The 16,967-nt window shown below is 38.9% G+C and overlaps 1 protein-coding gene across 3 annotated transcripts in view; it reads left to right on the top strand.

The window, feature by feature from the left end:
• Positions 1 to 8,865: 8,865 nt before the first annotated feature.
• LOC141387695 (uncharacterized) overlaps positions 8,866 to 16,967 on the top strand; it is a 368,768-nt gene continuing 360,666 nt past the window's right edge. The window contains exon 1 of one of the 3 annotated variants that reach the window (XM_073957765.1): positions 8,866 to 9,604. The gene's annotated coding sequence lies outside the window, so the exon portion shown is untranslated. The remainder of the gene's footprint in view (positions 9,605 to 16,967) is intronic. The other 2 variants (XM_073957768.1, XM_073957766.1) reach the window with 2 other exon arrangements.

The following is a 16,967-nucleotide window of genomic DNA, read 5'->3' as shown; positions in this document are numbered from 1 at the left end:
TGGTGTTTTCTGTTTGCATCAGATGCACATTTGGTGGGGCACAGTGGTCATGGAACCAAAGTCGTCGTTATGAAGAACTGGGGTCTCCTATAAAAAGATCTGTGGTCTCCTATAGAAAAATCTGTGGTTTTCTATAGGAAGACCTGTGATATTTTTTAGGCAGACCTGGTTTCTTCTATAGGATGATCTGTGGTTTTCTATTAGAAGACCTGAGGTCTATTATAGGAAGACCTCGGGTCTTCTATAGGAAGACTTGTGGTCTTTTATAGGAAGTGCTCTAGTCTTCTGTAGGAAGATCTGAGGTCTTCTGTAGGAAGATCTGATGTCTTCTCTAGGAAGACGTCAGGTCTTTTAAAGGAAGACCTGTGGTCATCTATAGGAAGACCTGTGGTCTTCTATAGGAAGACCTGTGGTCTTCTATAGGAAGACCTGTGGTCTTCAATAGGAAGACCTGTGGTCTTCTATAGGAAGACCTGTGGTCTTCTGTAGGAAGACCTGTGGTCTTCTGTAGGAAAACCTGTGGTCATTTATTGGTAGACCTGTAGTAAGAGCAGTGATTTTTTTGTGGGAAGACCTGTGGCCTTTTAGTGGGAGGAACTGAGGTCTTCTATAGGAAGACTTTAGGTATTTTATAGGAATACTATGGCCTTCTATAAGAAGGCCTGGAGTTCTTCTATAAGACGACCTTGTTGTCTTCTCTAAGAAAACCCGATGGTCTTCACTTAGAAGACCCGATTGTTTTCTATAAGAAGACCTATTGTCATGCTAAGAAGGCCTGGTGGTCTTCTATAAGAAAACTTCCTGGTCTTGCCTAAGAAGGCTTGGTGGTCATCTATAAGAAGACCTATCAGAAAGGCTGCTCCTATGGACCCTTTCTGTACTAAAGGAATCTTCCTAAAGCTTTTTCTCTGGGAAAGCTCGCTTCCTAAGACGTTTTCCCAAGGAAAGGGTTTTCTTAAGACCCTCCCTCATGGAAAGTCTGCGTCCTAAGACTCTTTCTCAAGAAAAGGGTGCTTCCTAAGACCCCTTCCCAAGAAAGGGTGCTTCTTAATACCCTTTCCCACCCAAGGGGTGCATCCCAAGACCCTTTCTCAAGAAAAGGGTGCTTTCCAAGACCCTTTCTCAAGAAAAGGGTGCTTTCCAAGACCCTTTCTCAAGAAAACGGTGCTTTCCAAGACCCTTTCTCAAGAAAAGGGTGCTTCCTAAGGCTCTTTCCCAATAAAAGGATCCTTCCTAAGGCACTTTCCCAATAAAAGGATGCTTCCTAAGGCACTTTCCCAATAAAAGGATGCTTCTTAAGACCCTTTGTCAACGAAAGGGTGCTTCCTAAGTCCCTTTCCTTGCGAAAGGGTGCTTCCTAAGTCCCTTTCCTTGCGAAAGGGTGCTTCCTAAGACCCTTTCTCAATGAAAGGGTGCTTCCTAAGACCCTTTCTCAATGAAAGGGTGCTTCCTAAGACCCTTTCTCAATGAAAGGGTGCTTCCTAAGACCCTATCTCAATGAAAGGGTGCTTCCTGAGACCCTTTCTCAAAGAAAGGGTGATTCCTAAGACCCTTTCTCAAGGAAAGGGTGCTTCCCAAGACCCCTTCTCAAGGAAAGGGTGCTTCCCAAGACCCTTTCTCAAGGTAAGGGTGCTTCTTAAGACCATTTCTCAAGGAAAGGGTGCTTCCTAAGACCCTTTCTCAAGGAAAGGGTGCTTCCTAAGACCCTTTCTCAAGGAAAGGGTGCTTCCTAAGACCCTTTTTCAAGGAAAGGGTGCTTCCTAAGACCCTTTCTCAAGGAAAGGGTGCTTCCTAAGACCCTTTTTCAAGGAAAGGGTGCTTCCTAAGACCCTTTTTCAAGGAAAGGGTGCTTCCTAAGACCCTTTCTCAAGGAAAGGGTGCTTCCTAAGACCCTTTCTCAAGGAAAGGGTGCTTCCCAAGACCCTTTCTCAAAGTAAGGGTGCTTCTTAAGACCATTTCTCAAGGAAAGGGTGCTTCCTAAGACCCTTTCTCAAGGAAAGGGTGCTTCCTAAGACCCTTTCTCAAGGAAAAGGTGCTTCCTAAGACCCTTTGTCAACGAAAGGGTGCTTCCTAAGACCCTTTGTCAACGAAAGGGTGCTTCCTAAGACCCTTTGTCAACGAAAGGGTGCTTCCTAAGTCCCTTTCCTTGCGAAAGGGTGCTTCCTAAGACCCTTTGTCAACGAAAGGGTGCTTCCTAAGTCCCTTTCCTTGCGAAAGGGTGCTTCCTAAGACCCTTTGTCAACGAAAGGGTGCTTCCTAAGTCCCTTTCCTTGCGAAAGGGTGCTTCCTAAGACCCCTTCTCAATGAAAGGGTGCTTCCTGAGGCCCTTTCTCAAAGAAAGGGTGCTTCCTAAGACCCTTTCTCAAGGAAAGGGTGCTTCCTAAGACCCTTTCTCAAAGAAAGGGTGCTTCCTAAGACTCTTTCTCAAGGAAAGGGTGCTTCCCAAGACCCTTTCTCAAGGTAAGGGTGCTTCTTAAGACCATTTCTCAAGGAAAGGGTGCTTCTTAAGACCATTTCTCAAGGAAATGGTGCTTCCTAAAACCCTTTCTCAAGAAAAGGGTGCTTCCTAAAACCCTTTCTCAAGAAAAGGGTTCTTCCTAAAACCCTTTCTCAAGAAAAGGGTGCTTCCTACGACCCTTTCCCAAGGAAAGGGTGCTTTCTAAGACACTTTCCCAAGGAAAGGGTGCTTTCTAAGACACTTTCCCAAGGAACGGGTGCTTCCTAAGATCCTTTCTCAAGGAAAGGGTGCTTCCTAAGACCCTTTCTCAAGGAAAAGGTGCTTCCTAAGACCCTTTCTCAAGGAAAGGGTGCTCTTAAGACCCTTTCTCAAGGAAAGGGTACTTTCTAAGACCCTTTCCTAAGGAAAGGGTGCCTTCTCAGACCCTTTCCTAAGGAAAGGGTGCTTCCTAAGACCCTTTCCAAAGGAAAGGGTGCTTCCTAAGAGCCTTTCCAAAGGAAAGGGTGCTTCCTAAGACCCTTTCTCAAGGAAAGGGTACTTTCTAAGACCATTTTCCTAAGGAAAGGGTGCCTTCTCAGACCCTTTCCTAAGGAAAGGGTGCTTCCTAAGACCCTTTCCAAAGGAAAGGGTGTTTCCGAAGAACCTTTTTGCAAAGAAAGTGCGCTTCCTAAGACCATTTTCCAGGGAAAGAGTGCTTCCTAAGACCTTTTCCCAGGCAAAAGGTGCTTCCTAAGACCCTTTCCCAGGGAAAAGGTGCTTCCTAAGACCCTTTCCCAAGCAAAGGGTGCTTCCTAAGACCATTTCCCAGGGAAGAGTGCTTCCTAAGACCTTTCCCCCTAAGACCTTTCCGCTTAGACCGTTTCCCAAAGGAAAGGGTGCTTCCTAAGACCCTTTTCAAAGGAAAGGGTGCTTTCTAAGACCCTTTCCAAAGGAAAGGGTGCTTCCTAAGACCGTTTGCAAAGGAAAGGGTGCTTTCTAAGACCCTTTCCAAAGGAAAGGGTGCTTCCTAAGACCGTTTGCAAAGGAAAGGGTGCTTCCTTAGACCCTTTGTCAAAGAAAGTATGATTTCTAAGACCCTTTGTCAAAGAAAGTATGATTTCTAAGACCCTTTGTCAAAGAAAGTATGATTTCTAAGACCCTTTGTCAAAGAAAGTATGCTTTCTAAGACCCTTTCCCAAGCAAAGGGTGCTTTCTAAGACCCTTTCCAAAGGAAAGGGTGCTTCCTTAGACCCTTTGTCAAAGAAAGTATGATTTCTAAGACCCTTTGTCAAAGAAAGTATGCTTTCTAAGACCCTTTCCCAAGCAAAGGGTGCTTTCTAAGACCCTTTCCCAAGTAAAGGGTGCTTCCTAAGACCCTTTCCCACGAAAGGGTTTTCTTAAGACCCTTTCCCAAGAAAGGGTTTTCTTAAGACCCTCCCTCATGGAAAGTCTGCGTCCTAAGACTCCTTCTCAAGAAAAGGGTGCTTCCTAAGACCCTTTCCCAAGAAAGGGTGCTTCTTAATACCCTTTCCCAACGAAGGGGTGCATCCCAAGACCCTTTCTCAAGAAAAGGGTGCTTTCCAAGACCCTTTCCCAAGTAAAGGTGCTTTTTAGAAAGGGTGCTTTCTAAGACCCTTTCCTAAGGAAAGGGTGCTTTCTAAGACCCTTTCCTAAGGAAAGGGTGCTTTCTAAGACCCTTTCCTAAGGAAAGGGTGCTTTCTAAGACCCTTTCCTAAGGAAAGGGTGCTTTCTAAGACCCTTTCCTAAGGAAAGGGTGCTTTCTAAGACCCTTTCCTAAGGAAAGGGTGCTTTCTAAGACCCTTTCCTAAGGAAAGGGTGCTTTCTAAGACCCTTTCCTAAGGAAAGGGTGCTTTCTAAGACCCTTTCCTAAGGAAAGGGTGCTTTCTAAGACCCTTTCCTAAGGAAAGGGTGCTTTCTAAGACCCTTTCCTAAGGAAAGGGTGCTTTCTAAGACCCTTTCCTAAGGAAAGGGTGCTTTCTAAGACCCTTTCCTAAGGAAAGGGTGCTTTCTAAGACCCTTTCCTAAGGAAAGGGTGCTTTCTAAGACCCTTTCCTAAGGAAAGGGTGCTTTCTAAGACCCTTTCCTAAGGAAAGGGTGCTTTCTAAGACCCTTTCCTAAGGAAAGGGTGCTTTCTAAGACCCTTTCCTAAGGAAAGGGTGCTTTCTAAGACCCTTTCCTAAGGAAAGGGTGCTTTCTAAGACCCTTTCCTAAGCATTTGTGAGACCCTTTCTCAAAGGAAAGGGTGCATCCTAAGATCCTTTCTCAAGGAAAGGGTGCTTTCTAAGACCATTTCCTAAGGAAAGGGTGCTTTCTAAGACCCTTTCCTAAGGAAAGGGTGATTACTTAGACCCTATCCCAGGGAAAGGGTGCTTCCTTAGACCCTTTCCCAGGAAAAGTGTGCTTCCTTAGACCCTATCCCAGGGAAAGGGTGCTTCCTTAGACCCTTTCCCATGGAAAGGGTGCTTCCTAAGTCCCTTTATCAAGGAAAGGGTGCTTCCTTAGTCCCTTTATCAAGGAAGGGTGCTTCCTTAGTCCCTTTATCAAGGAAAGGGTGCTTCCTTAGTCCCTTTATCAAGGAAAGGGTGCTTCCTAATATCCTTTTCCCAATGAAAATTGTGCTTCTTCAGAACTAATAGGAAGTCCATAGGAAGTCATGTGGTCCTCTGTAGGAAGGAATGTTGTCTTCTATAGGAAGACATGTGGTCTTCCAACATATTCTATTCTAACTGTATTTTAAAATGAGCCAATAAAAAAATTTCGATTTTGTAAAAAGTGGACATAACCCCTTAAGTAGACATTGGCCACGTGGTCTTTAAACTTTTAATATTTCTGCAAGCACCTTTCTTTCTTTACTATTTTAACCACAGTACATCCTCCTTACAACAAAAAATAGTCTTTGAAATATACTTGGCCACAATAATAGAAAAAAAGGAACTCAATTATAGTGATTTTCCGAACATTGTAGAAATCTAAGCCAACCAAAGCCTGGACAATAAAAATACTGGCAAATGGCAAAAATGGACTCCCCATGACAAAGAGAAGTAACACAACAAAGGAGTAAAGGACGGAAACTGCATGAAAGCTACCTAATAATAAATAATGATTGGCTAACAAAAAGAGCAGAGAAAAGGAAAACTATTTTCAAGTTGTAATCGATGATGATATTTTCTAATACTCGACTTAGTTGCAACAAATTTAAGTGTTGCACTTCCTTCCTACTCTCCTCCTATGAGAGCAACCAAACAAACCACACAACCACTAACCTGTTATCTAAGGCCTTGCATCTTAAACACCGAAAGCGATGCCCTGCAAATGGGAGTCTTCTTGTGGGGTTACATTGCTGGTTCAAAGAGCCAAGCATAGACATTGTTATCCTACTCAAGGAATCTCGGAGTGGTTGTGAGTGGTGCACAGAATAGTTTTGCCAAAATTCAATTGACTTTTATCTGCAAACCAGGTGTGGGAAAGTTCATGGAAGATGAAGAAGATGTAGAAGAGAAGCTAAGTAAAAGGCGTAATGTTTGTATAATTTTTTTCTTGGAGAATGTTCACAATTCAGCTGTGTTGTGCTTAAAATGGAATTTTCGCTTATCTGAATGGGTGATTGTGTGTGTTAACACACACACGCTCTCACAGAGATTCTCATATATATCTTCCCTTTGTTGTTTTTGTTCTCCTTGTGAATTTCTTCTTCCTGCTTTATTTTAAGCAGTCGTTGGTAAAAATCTTGAAATCATTGAAATGGAATTTGTTGTTGTATTTGTTGTGTTGAAGTTTGTAGTCGAATGTTTTCGGGTAATTGATGCTGATCAGAAGGCAATTGTATTCCATTTGCTTTGGCAATTGGATTTTGTTCAGCGGGTGTAGGCAGCAGGGTGCAGTGCAGTTGATAGCTGTTATATTCATTATTTGATTTTTCGTTGGCAAAACACAGGTGCAGGTGTTTTTCTTTGCCTTCAATTTGGAAGAAAAAAATGCAAGAAGATCTAGTTATGGGATAAGAAGTTTTAAAGTGCAGAAATGTAGAAGATTGAAAAACATGAGGCTGTGTTTTGAGGTCTTAAGGACAATTTATTCCAAGACAACTTAAATCCTTGGGAGAGTATTTGTTACCGAAGATCAGAAGCCTAGAAGTCCGCAACAGATATTTTTTCCTGTGGAAGCCATGTGGTATTCATATAGAAGGCCGGATTTCTGCTTATAGAATACCAGAGGTTTTCTTACAGACGAATAGTTGAAGGCAAAAGGTTTCTTAGAGATGGTCAGAGGTCTTCTTATAGAAGTCCAGAGGCTTTCTTATGAAAGACCAGAATTCTTCTTATAGAAGACCAGAGTTTTTCTTATAGAAGGCCAGAGGTGTTCTTATATAAGGTCAGAGGACTTCTTATAGAAGATCAGAGGTTTTCCCATAGAAGACCAGATTTCTTCTTACAGAAGACCCGATGTATCCTTATAGAAGGCCAGAGATCTAATCATAGAAGACCAGAGGTCTTCTTTTAGGAAGCCAGATGTTTTCCTATAGAAGGCCTGGGGTGTTCTTATAGATATCCAAAAATCTTATTATAGAAAACAGAGGTTTTTTTAAAGAAGGCCAGAGGTCTTCTTACTGAATGCCACAGGTCTTCTTACAAAAGGCCAGAGGGCTTCTTACAGAAGGCCAGAGGGCTTCCAGCGGTATTCTTATGGACGACACCAGGTCTTCCTATAGAAGGACAGAGGTCTACTAGTCGAAGTCCAGAGCTCTTCTTACAGAAGGCCAGAGGTTTTCTTAAAAAAGGCTAAAGGTTTTCTTATAGAAGCTCAGAGGTCTTCTTACAAAAGGCCAAAGGTCTTCTTACAGAAGGCCAGAGGTTTTCTTACTGAAGCTCACATGCGTTCTTATAGAAGACCAGTGGTTTTCTTATAGAACCACAGAGGTTTTATTATAAAACCCGAAGGACTTCTTATAAAAGACCAGAGGTCTTTTTATAGAAGTCCAGAAAAAGAAGACAAGAAAAGGATTTCAAGTCTTCTATAGAAGACTTCAAATCTTCCAAAACAAAACCTCAAGACTTCCTATAGAAGTCCTCAAGTCTTCCTATAGAAGACCTCAAGACTTCCTATAGAAAACCTCAAGTCTTCCTATAGAAGATCTCAAGTCCTCCTATAGAAGACCTCAAGTCTTCCTGTTGAAGATCTCAAGTCTTCCTATAGATGACTCCAAGTCTTCCTATAGAAGACCTCAAGTCTTCCTACAGAAGACCTCAAGTCTTCCTATAGAAGACCTCAAGTCTTCCTATAGAAGACATCAAGTCTTCCCATAGAAGGTCTCAAGTTTTCCTATTGAAGGCATCAAGTCTTCCTATAGAAGGTATCAAGTCTTCCTATAGAAGACCTCAAGTCTTATTATAGAAGACCTCAAGTCTTCCTATAGAAGACCTCCAGTCTTCCTATAGAAGACCTCAAGTCTTCCTATAGAAGACATCAAGTCTTCCCATAGAAGGTCTCAAGTTTTTCTATAGAATGCATCAAGTCTTCCTATAGAAGGTATCAAGTCTTCCTATAGAAGACCTCAAGTCTTCCTATAGAAGACATCAAGTCTTCCTATAAAAGACCTCAAGTCTTCCTATAGAAGACTTCAAGTATTCCTATAGAAGACCTCAAGTCTTCGTATAGAAGACCTCAAGTTTTCCTTAAGAATACCTCAAGCCTTCCTAGAGAAGACCTCGTGTCTTCCTATAGAAGGCATCAAGTCTTCCTATAGAAGATCTCAAGTCTTCCTATAGAAGACATTTAGGGCCTGTTTATGTATGTCGATAAGAAAACGAATGCGGAAGAAAAACTACCAAAATTGAGTGTGTATTTCAAATTTGTTATTTGTTTTGAAGCAAAAGCAAATGAAATAATATTTCAAAAACTAAAGTTTGGGTGTCTTTCATGCGCACATATTTTCGTTTCGAAATACATAAACTGGGGGTTAGTCTTCCTATAGAAGACATTAAGTCTTTCTATAGAAGACATCAAGTCTTCCTATAGAAGACATCAAGTGTTCCTATAGAAGACATCAAGTGTTCCTATAGAAGATCTCAAGTCTTCCTACAGAAGACCTCAAGTCATCCTACAGAAGACCTTAAGACTCCCTATAGGTGGCCTATGTCACTGTTTCCCTAAAAACTTTCCCAATTACCCTCCAACACTTCCCCACTGCGCATGCTCCTCTAAAATCCCGCTAAAATTTTACTCTCTGTTTATCATTATTGTTATGCACGTGTTCTACAATGGAATCCTGTTTGTGGATTGAAAATTTTTCAAATAAAGAAAACTGTTGCTTTCCTTTGCTGTGTCGGAAATGTTAATAACATAAAATCCACTTTAACAGCATCGCTGTTAACCAATTCAAACAAAAACGAAGTGTTTGTCAAATGAAAAGGTCAGTTAACAAACGGTTTGCAAACGAAGTAGAACACCGGAGTTCTAAGAAACAGTTGAAAGCAACGGCGGCGGGTAACGGTTGTCAAACGTTTGAGAAAATATTTGAAAAAAGGATGAAAATCATTTTTTGTGTGTGTGAATCATGTGGAAAATTTAAATTGAAAAATGGCCTAAAGGAAATTTTGTGAAAGAGGATAGCCTTTTTATTGAGATCGCCACCATTGGTGTTGTTGTTATGAATATGAAATGTGAATTATGAATGAATTAACAATTTTTGTGCCGGTCGTCGGTTTTTCTTTGTCTTTTGGCATGAAAAGAATTTCGTGGTAAATTGAAGAGAAATAAAATGCTTTTTGCTATTCAACTGTTGTTACGGTCTGCATATTTTGGTGGAAAATATTTTGGTGTATGAGTTTTGACAAAGCGAAGGAAATCAATGAAAATTTGAAAATAAAATTATGTAAATAAAAATTTAACAAAGTGAAAACTACAAATTTCTGTGTCATATGGCAAAAAGTTTAAAGATCCTTTTGAAGCAATAATAAAGAAACCAAAAAAAAAAACGGAAAAACCTAATATTGATGAAGGTATTCATTTCCATGATTTTTAATCCTTTGTAAGCGTTGTTTAGCTTGTCACAAACTACAAATTCCAAATACACGAAGGGAGGAGTGGAGTTTATTTTCCAGTTTGCCGTTTTCATCCTCCTATGATGGCCTATCGGCTTAACTGTAGGTATGTTTAACTTTACCACTAACATATTGAACTTTACTGTCGTTATTATTTCATTTTTTTTTTTTTCAATAACCATTTACATCCGCTTTCAGCCGTTAGCTTGTAATGAGATTTTTAATCATAAGCCGCTTAAAGTCTTAACCAACAAAAAGTAGAAAATATTTTTGTTGAGGGGCGGTTTATGTTATAAAACTCATTAGATTTATTGAAAATTCTTTGGAAATGAGAATTAAAATAGGTGGGTGGGGAACTAGTTTATGCTTTGGGCTGAAATATTTGTGGATGTGACATCAAAATATTTTTAATAGGTTGTGGGAGGAATTAGGGGTTATTATGGCAATACAGTTACAAAAAAATAAAATTCAAAATTTTAAAAAAGAAGTTTGAACAAATTTTGCCTTAATAGGTAGTATATACGTGTAGTCTTATAGACACTTCATTTGAAAGACACAAGTTCTAAAAATTTTTACCACAACGGATCATTATGATCTTCAAAAGGAAGACAAGATATCTTCATGTGAAAGGATTAGGACCTTCTTATAGACTCTATATTTCGAAGACCACGGGTCTTAATGTGAGTGATATAAAGGGCGTCCCAACTAGAATGCAATATTTAAATTTGCCGCCATTCGAAGTGTCATTGTTTGACATTTGAACAATATTATTTCCAGGGCAACATATATTGGGCGTACCAGTGGAAGGATGATTTCCGAGCTTCTTAAAATATTTCTTTGTTGTAGTATTATTTTTTAACAACAACAATATTTTTTTGATAAATTTTACAGACGACAGAAAAAAGGTTAGGGCAAAAGGTGAAATATTATCCTGAAATTTGTCACATCTGACTTGACAATCAAAGAATGTTCGGTTTAATTGGCAATCATTTGTCAATACAAAATTCTAAAAAAATGGATGTAATAAGAGGAGATTGATATTCCACTTCATAGCCTTTAAATGTGATTTAACAAAATAAAAGTATGTCGGCGTTTGATAATAGTGGGTGAATGAGGGCCCTGATAACCCAGAGAAACTGTTGCTTATCCTATAGAAAATTTGACATGACCCAATCATCATGAGGGTTAGAGGACGATAGGTTTAACTAAGTCGATGTAGGTTGTTTGGTACAATTTGTAGCTCTTATAACGGCGATATTCACCATAAATCTTCCAAATCTCTCAAACTGATCCGATCTGCCTTCGAAGGTACCCATTCTTCGGATCTATACATAATAACGGTTAGTATCAGTGACTGGTTGAGTGTGGAGGGGGACTTTATAGACGACCTATTGTCTTACACGATGGGGATTTTTAAAAACTACTAAAGACAGCCTGAGTTTGACTTTGTATGGACTTAGAGTCCTTTAGAGAGTCCTTACAAATTACCTGTAGTAAGTTCTTATTTACGGATGACCTGTAAGAGGTCGATATAAACTACTTAAAGGGAGGACATAGATCGAAGGACGTATTTACAGAATACCCAAATGGAGTCTTTATAGAAATATTTTTCGAATGGGGTTTTTATAGACTACCTCAATCAAGTCTCTGTTCACTACCTGTTTGGAGTTTTTCTATACAATTGGAAAGGAATCGTTGTAAACGAGCTGATGAGAGTCTTAATAGATCATTGTACCTACTTCTAACGGTCTTTTACGACTCTGATCAGCTCGTCTACAATGATCCCTTTATAGAATACTTGTGTGGAGTCTGAATAGACTATATGAAGGAAATCTTTATAGACTACCTGAATGGGTTCTTTATAGTCTATCTTTATCTATGAAGGCAAGAAAGAAAACAAAATCAAAAGATGTATTATGTATTAATTTAAAAATGTTCTTAAAATTCACACTTAAAAATTTAATTTAATTTCTTTAAATTAGGAGAATATTTTAACGAAATTTCGTTAAATTCACTTTGGCAGTTTTTATGAGATGTGTGTCTTACTTACTATTTGTATGTAAGTCGAGCTTAATCTCATATTTGTTGTTTTCAAATTTAACATGTAAAAAGGTATCAGTCGGCTTTGCCGACAGAGATATACCCTCACCCTGTGTGAAGTGAAACTCTTTTTTTCCAAAAACGTATATATTTAAGGGGTTTTGAACATTTTAAGCGTATGAACCGACAAATATCTCGTGTACTATTTTAGCTAATATTATCGAACTTTAGTGGGGGAGGTACCGGAAGGAGTGGACCTACAAGCACCACCTTCAAATTGTCGTGCTCTCCAGCCACTACATGGTGCCATAGAGGGTTTTTACATTTTTAGGGTTGTTTTCTCAATAAGTATGGACTTGCCCCTGAAAATACTTTTACCGTCGTAACTGAGGCAGTGAATGAAAGTTGCTTCAACAAAAATCAAATTGATTCCAGAGCAGTTCTTAAAGTGAACATATCCAAAATTTTGTGTGCGAGGTACCCAAAGGAGTGGACAAATGTAGTCCATATTCGAACCTGATATATATTTGGTAGATATACTGGGATGGGTAACGCATGGACCAAATCGGTCACTACCATCAAGAGTTATCATGCGCAGAATTTTTCCGAACATTTTTGAACTCTTGGGGGGGGGGGGGGGGGCGGTACCTGAAGGAGTAGACTGATATGGCTTATCTTCGAACTTAAACTAAGTTTGGACAAAATTTTACGAAGGCCAAATTTTGGACCGAATCGGCAGATCTGTTCAAGAGTTATCGTGCGCTCCAACCACTACACACGGTGTCATAGGGGTTCTTCGTAACTTTCAGGCTATTTTCTCAGGAAGTATGGATTTGTCCCTGATGAAAGTTGTACTGTCGTATAGAGGACAGTGAATAAGATATTCCTACAACAAAAATCAAAGCGATTCGTGAACAGGTCCTAAACTGAACTTTTCTGAAATTTGGTGTGGGAGGTACCCGAAGGAGTGGACCGATTGAGTCCATATTGGAACCTAATCTAAGTCTGATAGAAATTTCACGATGTGCTAAGTATGGACCAAATCGGTTATTTTCTTCAAGAGTTATCGTGCGCACAAATTTTCCGAACATTTTCGAACTTTTGTGGGGGAGGTAGCGGAAGGAGTGGACCGATGTAGCTCATCTTCGAAATTAAACTAAGTATGGGCAAAATATTACGAAAGCCAAAATTTGAACCGAATCGGTTCAGCCAGCAGGACAGACAGACGGACGGACATGGCTAGATCGACTCCAAATTGTCTGAAACACATTTCGTCCAAACATACTTGAGGTCTAAAACTATTATTTCGATGAGGCACATTTTCATCGTATCAAAGTCTATATACCCTCTTTAGCCTAAAGGCTGAGGGTATAAAAACAACAACTTTAAAGTGGGTAGTAGTTAAAATTGATTACTTTTGGGGGATGGCAGAGAAGACTAGTTTCGTCCAACGCCACTTGGACTCATCAGTTCTCTTAGTTCTTTGTATTGAAACAAAGAACCCCAAAGAACAAAGAACCCCTAGAATAACTGAGTGGCCGACGAATAACTACGTTATAGAGAGATTGGGGCAAATGTTTAAATGTGAATTACATACATTAGTAAACAGCATACATTATGGAGGGTCTGAAGGTAGGATTTATAGACTGCCTGGATATAGTCTTTATAGTTGAGGTGAAGGAGGTCTTTCTAGGCGACCTAAAGGTAGTCTTTATATACTCCATACCAGTAGTTTTTGTAGACGGTCTGAAGTCTTTCTAATCCACTAGGACATATTTAGAGACTGTCTAGCTTTGTAGAAGACCTAAAATACGTGTTTATAGACTACCTGATTTAAATCGTTATATACGACCTGAAGGGGTCTGAAGGAAGTATTTAGAGACTACGTGTATGGAGTCCTTATAAGCGACCTAAAGGAAATCTTTATATATTATCGGAATGGATTATTTATGGACTATGAAAATGGAGCTTTAAACAAGACCTGAGGGAAGTCTTGATAGGCTACCTGAATGGAATATTTATATAAGGAGTCTTTACAGACTATCTGAAGTAAGACTTCCTAATGTAGTGTTTATGGGTGGTCTGAAGAAAGTATTTATATACTACTTGAATTAAATCTTTATAGACTGTTTGAATGGAGTTTTTAAAGGCAACCTGAAGAAGAATACCTGAGTGGAAATCATTGTAGACTACTGGACTTTATAGAAAACCTGAAGAAAGAAAGGTATGAAGGAATTATTTATAGACTACCTGAATGGTGTATTTATGGACTACTGGAATTTATATTGACTTCGGGTTCTCTACAGAGTCTTACAAATTACCAGTAGGAAGTCGTTGTTTTTAAACGACCTAAAGGAAATATTTATATACTACTATTCGGACTGCATACAGAGAGTCTTTGTATACAGTCCGAATAGTAGTATATAAATATTTCCTTTAGGTCGTTTATAAACAACGACTTCCTACTGGAAATTTGTAAAGATTTTGTATTTACTACCCAAATAGGATCTTCATTTGGCGACTTCACGGAAGTCTCTATTCCTTGAGGTTCTTGATATGGAGTCAGAATTGGAATGGACTCTTTATAGAGGAGGTGATGTGAGTCCTAGCAGACGGTCGGAGGGAGTCGTTGCAGAATGGGTTCAGTCAAACTTTCTTTATTGAAGACCTTAAGGAATTCTCTAAAGACAACCTGAATGGAGTTTTTATAGTCTGCCTGACTACCTGAAATATTTACAGAAGACGAGCTGAAGGGGGTCTTTATAGGCGACACAAATGAAATCTTGAAATCATGGGAGGTCCTAGGAAGATATTTGTAGACTAACTGAATGAAAACTACTTGAATGGAGTCGTTAGAGACGAGCTGAAAAATTTCATTATAGGCCATCTAAAATACACCTTTATAAATTTACTTGAATGGCGTCCTTATAGAATTTGAATGGTGTCTACATAGACTACCAGATTGAAAGTTTAAAGACTACTTGCCTTTATAGGCGATCTGAAGGAAATCTGTATAGACGACCTGAGGGAAGCCCATAGACTACCTGTATGGATTTTTACGGATTATCCGAGTGGAAGCCTTATAGGCTACTGGAAAAGAGTTTTTACACACAAGCTAAAGATTCTACTAATGACTTTAATGTAGTATTTATAAATGATATGAAGCACGTATTAAGATGGGATCCAAAGGGTACCTTTATAAGTTACTAGTATTAAAATTCTGAAAATTTCTTTATTTAGCGACAAAAATCGGAAAGAAAGTTAAACGTTTATTAAGTTCGCTAAATTAGCGATCTCCTGTAACCCTATTGGACGCGTCCCCAGGTGGCGGATAGGGGAATGTTTCCCATAGATGGGTGGTAAGACGGAAATCAAATACGTCTTGCGGACCAAAATGTAGCTGCGTCTGTCTTTAAGTAAAGCGGCAGGAAACGGCGTCTGAACTTTGGAAACTAGACGGAAAACTATAAATCCTTCAGTAGTCCTCCGGAAACCACTAAAGTAACTCTCCCCTGAAAATCATACAACATGAAAAATGAACAAAATACACGGCACTCAGTCTCCCGCCCAACGAGGGTGATACTTAAACATATTTAAAAATTATTGTATGATCGCTTACATCCGAATAACGGATTTGCCAATTAACACGAAGAAGATGTTAGCGATCAAAATGAATACGTTGTAAAGTCCTAGCGATAGCAGCAGTACTCAAAGTTTAATTTAAACTTGTTATTCTTAGTTTTGTGTCTTAATTTTACCGATCTGCAAGGAGTCTTAATAGGCATAATATTTAATGTAGAATAATTCGATATTCGTGTTTCATTCAATATTTAACTAAGGCATATGCAATCAGTTTTCTAAATTATAGTATAACCATGTCAGGTACGACACCGAGTGTTTCGGAATTCGATTTAAGTGAGGAGGAGGTATAAAACCGCACCGAAGGAGTGGACCGATATAGTTCATATTCAAACCTGATTTATGTCTCGTAGAAATATAATGATGTGCAAAGTATGGACCAAATCGGGTTTTCACCTAGAGAGTTATCGTGCTCATAATTCTTGTGGAAGATCTTGAACTTTTGCGGGGGAGGTACCTTAGGGAGTTGATCGAACTTAAACTACTTAAATTAAGTTTGGTCAAAAAAAACTTAAACTTATCGTGCACATAATGTTTTCGGGGGAAATCCTGTACTTTAACTACTTAAATTAAGTTTGGACACAAAAAGACTTAAACTAAGTTTCGACAAAATATTACGAAAGCCAAAATTTGGACCAAATCGGTCAATGCGTTCGAGAGTTATCGGCGCTCCAGCCAGCCAGATAGACGGACATACAGACATTTCTAAATCGACTCCAAGTTGTCTGAAACGGATTTCGCCCAAACATACTTGGGGTCGATTTAAGCATAAATGCTGGGGGTATAAAAATATGTATCATCATAGACACCTTCCATTTAATGTCCTAAATTGTACTATGGAAGTAACTCCCCTCTTCCATACGCGATAAAATATCTCCGGTATGTTTAGCCCAGCTAATCGTCTATAATTTTTTGAGAGGCCATCTTAACAGTTTTTTTGGAAACATTTATTTGGTAGTGGAATGGACTGAGTTCAACCGTGGCATAGCCTCCTTAAAACGACAATTACTTGGCAACCATACTAGCTACTCGTTGATGTGCACAGGTAACAAGGAGGTTCGGTTCAAAGACAGTTTGGTATCTTACTGCAAACCTAAAACCTTTCATAATTATATAACTACCTGCATAACCCTGTCATTCAACTACGTTGCTATGAATGAAGAAAATTGTGAGGTTAAGTCCCCGCATTGAATCATAATTTTTATACCATATGCTAAACTACCTTTTCCTCTTCGGCGAATAACATTTTCATCACAAATAAATATATAAAAACCTATCGATTTCGAGTAAAAAATATTATTGTTTTTTTATTCTTCATTACAATTTGTTTACCTAACAACCGCAATCATGTACAACAAGGGTATCATTTGCAAAATGTCATGTTCTGTCTTCATTTATTTGACATTCAAACTAGTTTTTACTCACGCATACACATACACTCATTTGCTCTTCAATGTAACTAATACTGTCTACCACAAAGTGGAAGAAGTTTTTTTTGGGAATTTTTATAGTTTTATCGATAAAATGTTTTGTTGTTGTTTGTTTTTGGTGGTTGGTGTTATTTACAAGGAGGGTGCATTCAGGGTGGCGTTATTAAGCATGCTACTTTTCTACCACTTTAATAAATAATTTACTGGATTTATCAAAGGGTCATTATTGTAGAAGAAAACTTAGTTAAAAAAGATGATTTGAAATAGGAAATTCAATAAAATATATAAATTGTTATTTTATTTTATATTTGAAGAATAAAAAATAGCAAATTTAAATAAATTTAAAACAAATTTCGTCGG

This window comes from Musca autumnalis, unplaced genomic scaffold (genome assembly GCF_047663935.1).
Source record: "Musca autumnalis isolate F117 unplaced genomic scaffold, ASM4766393v1 scaffold_5, whole genome shotgun sequence".
In the NCBI taxonomy this organism is placed as follows: Eukaryota; Metazoa; Arthropoda; class Insecta; order Diptera; family Muscidae; genus Musca; species Musca autumnalis.
This window is presented reverse-complemented; position numbering and strand designations above follow the sequence as displayed.